Source organism: Notothenia coriiceps, unplaced genomic scaffold, assembly GCF_000735185.1.
Source record: "Notothenia coriiceps isolate Sejong01 unplaced genomic scaffold, NC01 NC01_scaffold00006800, whole genome shotgun sequence".
In the NCBI taxonomy this organism is placed as follows: domain Eukaryota; kingdom Metazoa; phylum Chordata; class Actinopteri; order Perciformes; family Nototheniidae; genus Notothenia; species Notothenia coriiceps.
Genome location: NW_011339501.1, coordinates 63,314 through 73,208, shown reverse-complemented (window position 1 = coordinate 73,208; position 9,895 = coordinate 63,314). Strand labels below are relative to the sequence as shown.

The following is a 9,895-nucleotide window of genomic DNA, read 5'->3' as shown; positions in this document are numbered from 1 at the left end:
ATGCTGGTGTGGTTGTAGCGTAGGTGTCAATAACCTAATAGCAGTTTTCGGGAATTGTCCATCATCAAAGCTCTTGTTTGGCAGTAGAACTTGAACATTGGTTGACAATCATGCAAAAATTATGGAAACCAACCACGCTCATCAAAACTGTACATTAACTTGCTAGGAAATAGGGGCAAATGTGCCTGAGGGTACAGTTATTCACTGACAACTGGGACAAATCAATTACGATAAAAGTTTGAATCTCCTATTATTAAACCCAATTTATAATACTGTACTACTATAGTACAGTATACATGTTTTATATAAATCCTATAGAATATAGAAAATTCTGAAGCTAGAATCTACGGAGCATTCCAGCCTTTTTGTATTTTCCTAATTAGGTTTATCTATTATTTACCCCTCCCACCACCATTTCTTGTTGCAAACCAAACTAATGACAGCGAATGTTTTAAAATATAGAGCAGTCAAGTCTGAAAGTGAGGACTGGGACAACGTCAACATTTATATTAAAGCAGGTTTAGATGCCAAGCAGTGAAACATTGATGAAATTACCCATCAACCTCCCCTCTTATGGTTGCCCATGTATCATAGCCAGAACAAATACCACGTAATTACATAATTAATCAGATCATGTATGTTTCCTTTCCCTCCCTTCATTTTTTTCCTTCTTTTGTACAAGAGTCAAACGCATGTAATCACTTGTTCTGTAATGTAATCTGATCAGGGCCATGTAATTCTTCATTTTCCAACAGCTCCCTGGAGCAACGGATCTGAGAGCGAGATGAATGCGGCTGAGCCTCTGTCCCTCCTCTCTTTCTCTCTCTCTCTCTCTCTCTCTCTCTCTCTCTAAATGTGGCTCCTTCAGTGTGGTTAACCGCTTGGCTGTGTTTCTGCTGGCAGCTGCGCCTCCCGCCACAAGACAATACCTGTCCTCCTCACTTGTCTCTCCATCTATCTATCCATCCATCCATGCTCCACTTTCCTTTTCACCTCCCCATCTTTATCTCCTCCAGTCAGCTATCCCCCTTCGCTTCAGTCTCCTCATCCTCCCCTTTCGTCCCTCACTTCTCCTTCCTCCCTCCCTCCAGTGGCGACACCAACCATCAGGTCCCATCTATCTGTGTGTACGTCAGCAATTAGAGCGTCGTGGCAGCCAAATGCCAGCCATGTCCCCAAGCTACACACACACACTCAAAGGCTATGCCCCGACAAAACAGGGAGAGAACAAATCACACCATCATTTATAATCTCGCTGCGCTTAAATCTAATTATATTACAGACATATGGATTTGGCGGCATGCACGGCCGGGTGCTATAAATTCCACCAATCGTAAATTATTAAAGGAAAGATAGAAATGACCGTTGCCTGTCCGGATTAGCTGTAAATCACACTCAAACATGGTTTGTTTAAGGAATTAAGTCCCACGTGGTTTGAAGGACCTAACAGGGTATTACTTTAGTCACTGGGTGGTAGGGAGGGTCAAGTTTGAGCTGCCTTAAAATATCAGAGGATTACAGGTTCAAGTCATAAAATAGACCAGGGCCTCCCGCTAGGAAGCCTTTTCTTTATCTGTGCATATACCAGCAAGCTCAAAAAAGAGAAAAAACGGTTTCACTGCTTCACTAAAGAACCTTACTTTTCCACCCAATTGCTGTGTTCTGAGAAAGCCTGATAGCCAAGGAAAATAGCAACACAAATAAAGCAGAAACCCACAGTTTGTAACAGCCTCTCCACTCTTCCTGCCTCAGTCCAGCCCTCCTGGCTCAATCTTTGAAAAAGTGGAATTCAATTTAAGGATAAACTCGGCCAAGCAAAGGTGAAAGCAGGCCGTGAGAGGGCAGCCCCGGCCCTCTGCTGTCAGCTCGGCTTTTCATTATCGCTATGTCACTTCAGAGGAGATGTGAGGGGTTTCATAACACAAGGACATGACTCAGTTCAGATGGAAGCTAAGAAATCTGCTGAAAAATACAGAGTCCTTGTGTTAACCTGTGTCTGCTAACACACAATGCTGTACACTCATGCAAGGGGAGGTCTGGGTGTGATAGTAGATGGCTTATCAATCATTACTTGCATCTAGGAGTGTACAAGTTAGGTTTGAATGAGTTTTTTTAATTCTCAGAATGAAATAAACAGATACATTTGCTAATTGTATATATCCAAGGCCACGTTCAGCACTGTATGAACATTGGCAGCCAATTCCTTTAATGAGACTGTGTTGACCAAACAAATAAATGCAAACGCCCATTTTTTACAGATTGTTTTTATAATCTCTTTATAGAGATGTTTCCATAAGAATGCAGAATCTGTGGGCATGGGGACATGCTTTAGCTAGGCATCTTGGTTTCCGCTTGCAGTCCGAGTACTGACTAATCCATTTTGGTCAAGCTTTGGTCGAATGCAATTTAACATTCTATTTGGGAGCAATAGCAGGAAACCATTGGCCAAAATGCATTCTCTGAGCATATTCGTCTGACCATTTTCTTGATACTATGAAACCCCCCAAATATTGCCCCTTGCCCCAAGAGGCTTAACACTGTCCGATTTTTAGCAGATGCATTGAGATTATACGTTATAAAGTGAACACCAGGTTTTTCTTGTTTTGAAATGTATTTTATGCATAGAGTAGTGTATATACCAGTATCCTGGTGTACACTGAAACGTTGGCAATTGTGACAGTATAAATACTAGTGTGGTGTGGCACCCCCTCATTGTGACAAGCCTCATTCAAATGAATGGGAGGGCTGTGTCTTTTACCACAGGACAAAAGTCAGCCTCAGCATTGATCTGGGTAATCCACAGAGCATGCTCTCAATAGAAAGCAGTCCACAGTGAAATGTATAGAGTTTCATAAAACACTGATTCTGAAAAAAAAGTGAGGCCTTTTAAACTTTTTTAAGATAATTGTTCAATGTTGCAGGCACAAACCAAATCACATTTACTTCCATTGTTGTAGAGACTGATCAGTTAAACATATTGGGAAATAAAACTGTTATAATCTTACACACCTATAAGCCAATGCATAGTATCCCTTCTCCCTCTGATATCTACATTGGGAATGCCTTTGCTTTAAGACTGGGATGCCTCAGCAGTGCAACAGGTGCTATCAAAGTGCTTCCTAGTCAATACACAGAGCCAGCATTTAAAAACATCAGAGGGAGGGGCTAAAGAGAGTGGCATTAGACTTTGAATGGAGAGGGATCTAATACATGGATGGTCCTCTTCCTCAGTCAGCCCATTGACTCCAAACTGAGCCTATTAGCAAGACAACACACCACTAATGGCACTGCTACTGCAGCTACTGCCCCTCATGTGTATGGAGACCACACACACACTCAAGCCTCTTCACTTTTCCCACGCTATTGTTACCTACAACAACGGTGTATTATAGCGTTAAACCAGATCAAAGTTCCATTAGATAACCATCCAAAGTCTCCTCTGATGAACTGTGTGAGGGAGACCTCATTTTGGGGCATTTAAGATCTACGACGTTCAGATTAAATATATATATATATCCTTTATTTATATGTATTTATATATATTCAATCTGAAAGAAAATACAAATGTATCTACAATTAACTTACTTTCTGTTTCTTTTTATATGAAATTGATTCACACTGTCATTGCAGGAGTTTCCACTTCCAGTTTAGCAAATGAAAAGTTTTCTCCACTCTGTATCCTCTCCATTGCAGTAAAAGGCTTTTGGCCCATGCACCCCACCACTAGTTTTGACTTTAGTTCTAATTTTCTGATTTGCTTGATTGTGCTCATGAATGAGCTCCTTTTAGATAACATTTATCAGTTGTTTTATCCTTTCTGGGCCAAGTCTAAACCAAGCCTCAAAAACACAATTGTGCCACTACAGCACCACCCTCACCATCATCTATGTACTAGTAGTTATACACTGAAAGGAATATACTACAGAAGAAGACAGTACTAAGCTGTTTGTAATGTTTTATCAATTCCACATGTGACCAGCAGGGGGGTGTAGTGGAGAGGAAGACAGGCTAAGAGGCTTCTCTTTTCCTCAGTTTTACACACAGACCCCCAACACAAACACAGAGACACACTTTATGCTCAAAAGCTATATTATAAACACGCCATAAAATCTGATATATTCCAGGGCTAATAGTTTGGGGATAAAACTTGTGTCTGTACTTTGCCTTGTTGACTAAAATAGTGGTCAGAAAATGTTATTAATGATAGAAGGTGCATTCAAGGAGCTTTTCGTAATTTGTTTTTACTTATGAGAGAGTGTACAGTCACAACAGTTATGCAAGTTCACTTTTATCTGAATTAATATAAATAATACCTTTCAAAAAGATAACTTCATTACAACCAACCCCAGATGCCAGGGGTCTTCTTTTTTCTTTTCTTTTTTAAACAACACCGGTTTGAAAAATAAATAAATTCTGAAGATGAAGTTTGAAGAATTTCTCAAAATGAAACAGCTCACTATTCTTTGTGCCAACCTTTCCCATCATGCTTTATTTGAAAATATCTTTGAAGTTTTGGTTAATCAACGCCAGGGGACTTTGCCACACAGCTGCCGGTTTAGTGAACTTCCCTCTGTGTGACTAACTTCAGTCTCTAGTGCGCACTTTATAAGAGTGTCTAGTCCACATCTTTTTCTTAAGAGGTGGACTTCATTGGCTTTATGGCAAGCAGTCTCTCTAACGGGTGAAAGAGAAAGAGAGGGAGGGAGAGCGAGAGTGTGAGAGAGAGAGTAGGGGGATAATTCATTCACTTTGCGCACAAAGCGCAGTGGAAATCACCCAGGGGAACGAACCAGCAGAAACAGGGGAGAGGCAGGAGGGTGGGGTGTCCACACATGCACATGGATACAAAAAATAATAACACTAAAAATGAAATGTATCCTCTGATCAATTCTCCTCGTTATGTCTCTTTTTCGTTGGAACTACAAGAATAAAGACACATGTTATGTATTTTTGACTGTAATAGCAGAAATATTGTCACAGCTGACATTATCTTACACCCATGAACACTGTCCGGTCCCTTGATCTCACGCAGGACAGGAAACAGAGTGGTGTCTGAAGGTTGTGTCCCTCTGTGTGGTCAGTTTTAAAGCTAGATTAAGATTTTGTAATAGAAAACTAAAAAGTGTATTGTTAGATAATAAATTTAGCGATATTGTGTGTTCCCGTGTGCTTGTCTTTCGTCAGTGAGCGACCCGAGCGCTGCGCGGCAGCACTGAACCTCGAGACGCTCTGGACCCTGGACACCCCTCCCTCCCCCTCCACCCCCACACTCCCAGCTCAGCCTCGCGCAGCCCGGCTCCCAGCCTCACACACGTCGCCGTTGAGCACTGTGAGACCCCCACTCCCCCCTCCTCCTCCTGCTCCCCTCACACCACCGCCACCACTGCCTGCCACCATCTCTGCGGTCCTGCCTCCCTCCCCGGCTTCACTCCCCTCTCCTCACTGATCGTCCCTCTCGGTGTTCCAGCGGAGGGGCTGCACGCGCGATCGCGCTATTGATACCCACTTTACACTGTGTTTGTGGAAAGTCAGCCTCTCTCTCTCACTCCCTCCCTCGCTCTCTCTCTGTCCTCCTCTCTGGCTGCGCTTTGGTAACCTAACAGGGAGGTGTTAACTACTTTTGCTTCCACAAAGCGCCTCCCGTTATCTCCGGTGTTGCTGCGCAAGAGCCAGAAGGGCCACTGCTACTGATATTCCCACCCCGCAGAAAAAAGTTTTCGGTTTGTTGTGAGGATAAAAAAAGAAGAAGCCGGAAACGGAGGAGTCGTCTGGTAAAGAAGCGGATTCTGCCACGGCGAGGTGAGTAACACTGACTGGCTTTTTGTTGTTGTTGTTTGGTTTGGTTTGAAGCTCTTACGGTTTGTGTTTCCACACCTTGCTTGCGTCCCGCGGCTTCTTTCTGGTTTGGAAGCAGATTTCGAGTCCTCTCAATAAACTTTCTCCGGGATTTTACGCTTTGGTCGCTGCTCGCGGTGGCGTTTCCACGCGTTTACATATACATAATTAGAAAAAGTCACGGAACGGTCTGTCTGCGTTTGGACTCGGACTTTCATGCCTCTGTGCGTGTACGTTTACATAAGTCTATGTCTCTGGAGTGGTATGCACGCGTGTGCGTGTTTATTAGACGTTCCCAAACAAGAAAGTGGTTTCTTGACACGCACTTGAATTGTTCAGTAGTGCGTGTGTCATTACCATTAACACAGATTAACAAGCGATATTACATTACAGGTCCTGCACGGCCACACTCTGCAACCGATATTTAAACTACAACTCTTCATATTCATCTTGATATGACTTATGATGAAGGAGAGTTATATATTTCAGAATTAATGATTAGATCCGCAAATTATTCTCAAACATTAACGCACAATAATTACAAATTGAATCAAAGCCTCAGGGAAAATAATATGTATTACTGTCGCAGAGCTACCAAATCATTCTCAATATGCTGCTCCTGACAAATGAACGTTAGTCGGCAGGCCTGCACTGATTGTTTTTATTTAACAGTTGAGTTTTAGTTGTAGTTGTTTACATGAAGGCTATAGTGGTTATAGCTGCCTGTATAATTCCATCGCTGGTTTTCAGTGAAAGTTACTATTGCTTTGCAGCAATAAAGTGCCCATAAGGGTGAGGACATGAGGCTTAAACCGCATTATGGCCCTGATATCTGGGGTCTATAAAGCTTCTGATGAGCCTGATTTAAATGAATCAGTTACAATGGACCCCAACCATGCTGATATCATTTTCATAAACGAATGTGTGTTTTATTCCCGGGTCTACTTTTCTTCATCCAACTGTGACTGTAGTAGGCTAATTAAAATTAAAAAATGCAATTAGGCCTACTAAAGCATTGTGAAAAAGAACAAAAATGGAAAGTAGAAGGGAAAAGAATACAAACGTTTTTGTACAGAAAAACCTCCGCCCATAAGCGTGAGAAATCAAGTCCTTAAATGCAAAAACAAATTATTCTCAGTTTGTCTCAAAGATAAACAGACGGCTTCAATTTAAAAAAAAAGACGACTCGCTGCGTAGCATGCGCGTGCACGCACACACACACACACACAAAAGTCTGCACACAGTTGGGAAACACCTGTTAACTAGGGAGCCACTATAATTTACATGCTCCCCCTAAATAAGCAGCGCCCAGCCAGCGGAAGTCCCGGGGGCCTTCCAGCTTCATGGCCGAGCACAGTGAGCCAAAATCGGCTTCCCGGAGCGCCAAGTCCCGCTGCTGCTGCGTCGATCCACCGGATACAACATCCACTTTTCATTTACCTTTTCGGCATTCTACCGTGAAGACTGGATTATTTATTTTAACAGAATAATTATAAAAACAATGAAATTCTCACGCCTTTATAATAAGAGTTTTTTTCTTTCATTTGTAGGTATATATTTCCTCTTTTTATTTTCAAATAGTCATGGCATGACATTCGTTTTGGTTTTTGTATCTTTTTTTGTTGTTAAGGAAGTTCTTCTTCGGTGTTACGGGTGTAGGCTACTGTATACAATGAAAATCGTGGATGAAATCGACTTTCTTTTTATTTCTTTTGTCAGTTTGACTGATAACTTCTGATCTTTCATAGACACATTTTCCCACTATTTATGTTACCTGTTTTAGTTCTCTACTTGTGTGTTCAACATGTCTTTCTCGCATGCATGTCGTTTTTTTTATATTTATTTTTGGTTTGGTTTTGGAACGACCTCACTGCAAACAAGTGAGCAGTCTCGCCCGGATCAACGCGCACTGCCACACAAAACACCCAGACCAGGGAATAATAAAATGTCAAGTGTGGGAAAAACGCAGCGGACCTATTAGTAGTAATTTTCAAGTTGAAAAGTCCTCTCATTGCCAGCAATAAATAGCGCGTAAAAACACACTTTTAGAGGCGGGTCATTGAACTCACACTGTGAAGATTGAATTATAGTTCCTGAAAAATCCCAAACTCCAAATCCCAGATTCAGTGAACCTCCTTGCGATTAATGATTTCCAATTGATTATATTGATTGGTCAGATCAACCAACCCTTCACTTCTAAGGACCAGCCGAGCCCTTTCCTTTCTTACAAACCCACATTAGCGAGCCATAATTATCTTTAAAAGTGGGAAATTAGACGGGAATGGATAAATTACAGGAACAAAATGTCCACATTTTAATTTAATCAAATACAGTAAATACATGGCGATTGGTTTCCGGGAAGTTTATGTTTTGCACATTTCTTATTAACACCTGATGATGAAGTAAGGCGAGCACCTGTAGCCTCATTATCCGTAAATGAAACATGCATTTCTCCATTAAAGGCGATGATACACAGCCCATTCCTCTATATATGACACACATCACTATGCATTTATTGGATCAATAATTTAGATGATTAATGTAATGCAGAGTATAGCTTTATTTCATATATATTTGTAATGTTTGCACACGGTTTTATAAATTGATATTTAGTTGCTATGTATTTAATGATATGTTAATGATAACAAATCGGATTTGAAGGATAGATTTTTGGCCCATTGCTTAAAATGTATTTAAACGAGCATTTAAATAGGACGCTGTTTATTATTAATTAAAACAAATTCAAGCCTGATTCTTTCCTCATACGCATGATTATATTTCGATTTATTTAAGCATGTTTTAAGGTTTTACTGTAATCTAGAGTGATGTAACACTTTTTCAGTTTATCTATTTTATGTTAGTGATTTACAGGCCGCCGCTTGTTTCATCTCCACATTTAAACGCGATTAGAACAGCTTGATATTTTTCTTTGATAGGTTGTAGAAGTCTGATTTTTGATTTTATGAATGTTTAAATATGAGCTTTCCGTTCGCGTTACAGTCTGTTCGGTATTATTAATTATGTATTTGGAGCCTTGGGATTACACAGATATAAATCACAATAAGGATGCCCATTTTCAATTATAATATTATGTTTGTAATGGTTTGACACATTCAAGTATAGCCTACCAAACGAGGCATAATGCACATTTGTTTTCTCAACCAATTCAACCCTCTATATTTGATTAATTCTCCCCATGTCTGTGTTTTCCTCACTTCGTCATTTAGGCCTCATCTCTTTCTCTAACCTTCCCAAAGGAGTAGTCTGTATAGGCGTAAAGAGGGGGGGAAAAGTGTCGTGGTTGGAGTTAAAGTAGCAAAAGATGATTTATTTGTCAGCGTTTTCGATTCACCCCCCTCCACCAATTCCACCCCCTTCTCTCTCTCTCCCCCCCTCTCAGCAGTCAGCTGTTATTGCCCGCCATTGATCTCTCCATGCTCCCCTCCTTTGCGCAGCGAGAAGTGAACTAAAATTAATGTCCATTTCACACCTCTTCTGCTGGATCGATGGCCGCAGGGAGAGAAGTTTATTTTAATTTGGCTCCGAAGAAGCTCCACGTCCGGGAGACACACTCACGAAAATCCTCCCACCTGCTTAATTATCAGGAAACCAGTTAACTCTCGCTTTTATCGCCACGTAGATAATCATTAAGTGGCTAGCGAGGAGCTTCAAAATCCTATTCATCAGATCAGGATGTTTTATTAGAGAATTAAAACAAGTTTTGTTTTAATGTTGAAGAGGATTTCTGTTGCAAGTTTTATTTAACGTCACCTTCCTATGAAAAAAAACCTCTCCCGTTTCCACCTGTTCCCCCTCCTGTATATTTCCTATTATGTATTTGGGGCCTTTTCAACATTTTTGAAAAATATATTAAGGCGTCACGTCGCGCGCCTTATACCCCCACCCCCCTCTTCTCCCCCCTCCCATAACATGACACCGATAGTAAATTAACCATGGATCGCTCAGTCGCGAGTTTGATGACCCCCCTCGGTCTATTAAGTCCTATCAATATGCACTAATTCCTCATTCTTTATTAAAAGCAGAAGCAACTCCCCCCCCC

General features: G+C 41.2%; 1 protein-coding gene across 1 annotated transcript in view; it reads left to right on the top strand.

The window, feature by feature from the left end:
• Positions 1-5,455: 5,455 nt before the first annotated feature.
• Positions 5,456-9,895, top strand: part of LOC104943789 (E3 ubiquitin-protein ligase Rnf220-like) — a 17,023-nt gene continuing 12,583 nt past the window's right edge. The window contains exon 1 of the mRNA XM_010769254.1: positions 5,456-5,799. The gene's annotated coding sequence lies outside the window, so the exon portion shown is untranslated. The remainder of the gene's footprint in view (positions 5,800-9,895) is intronic.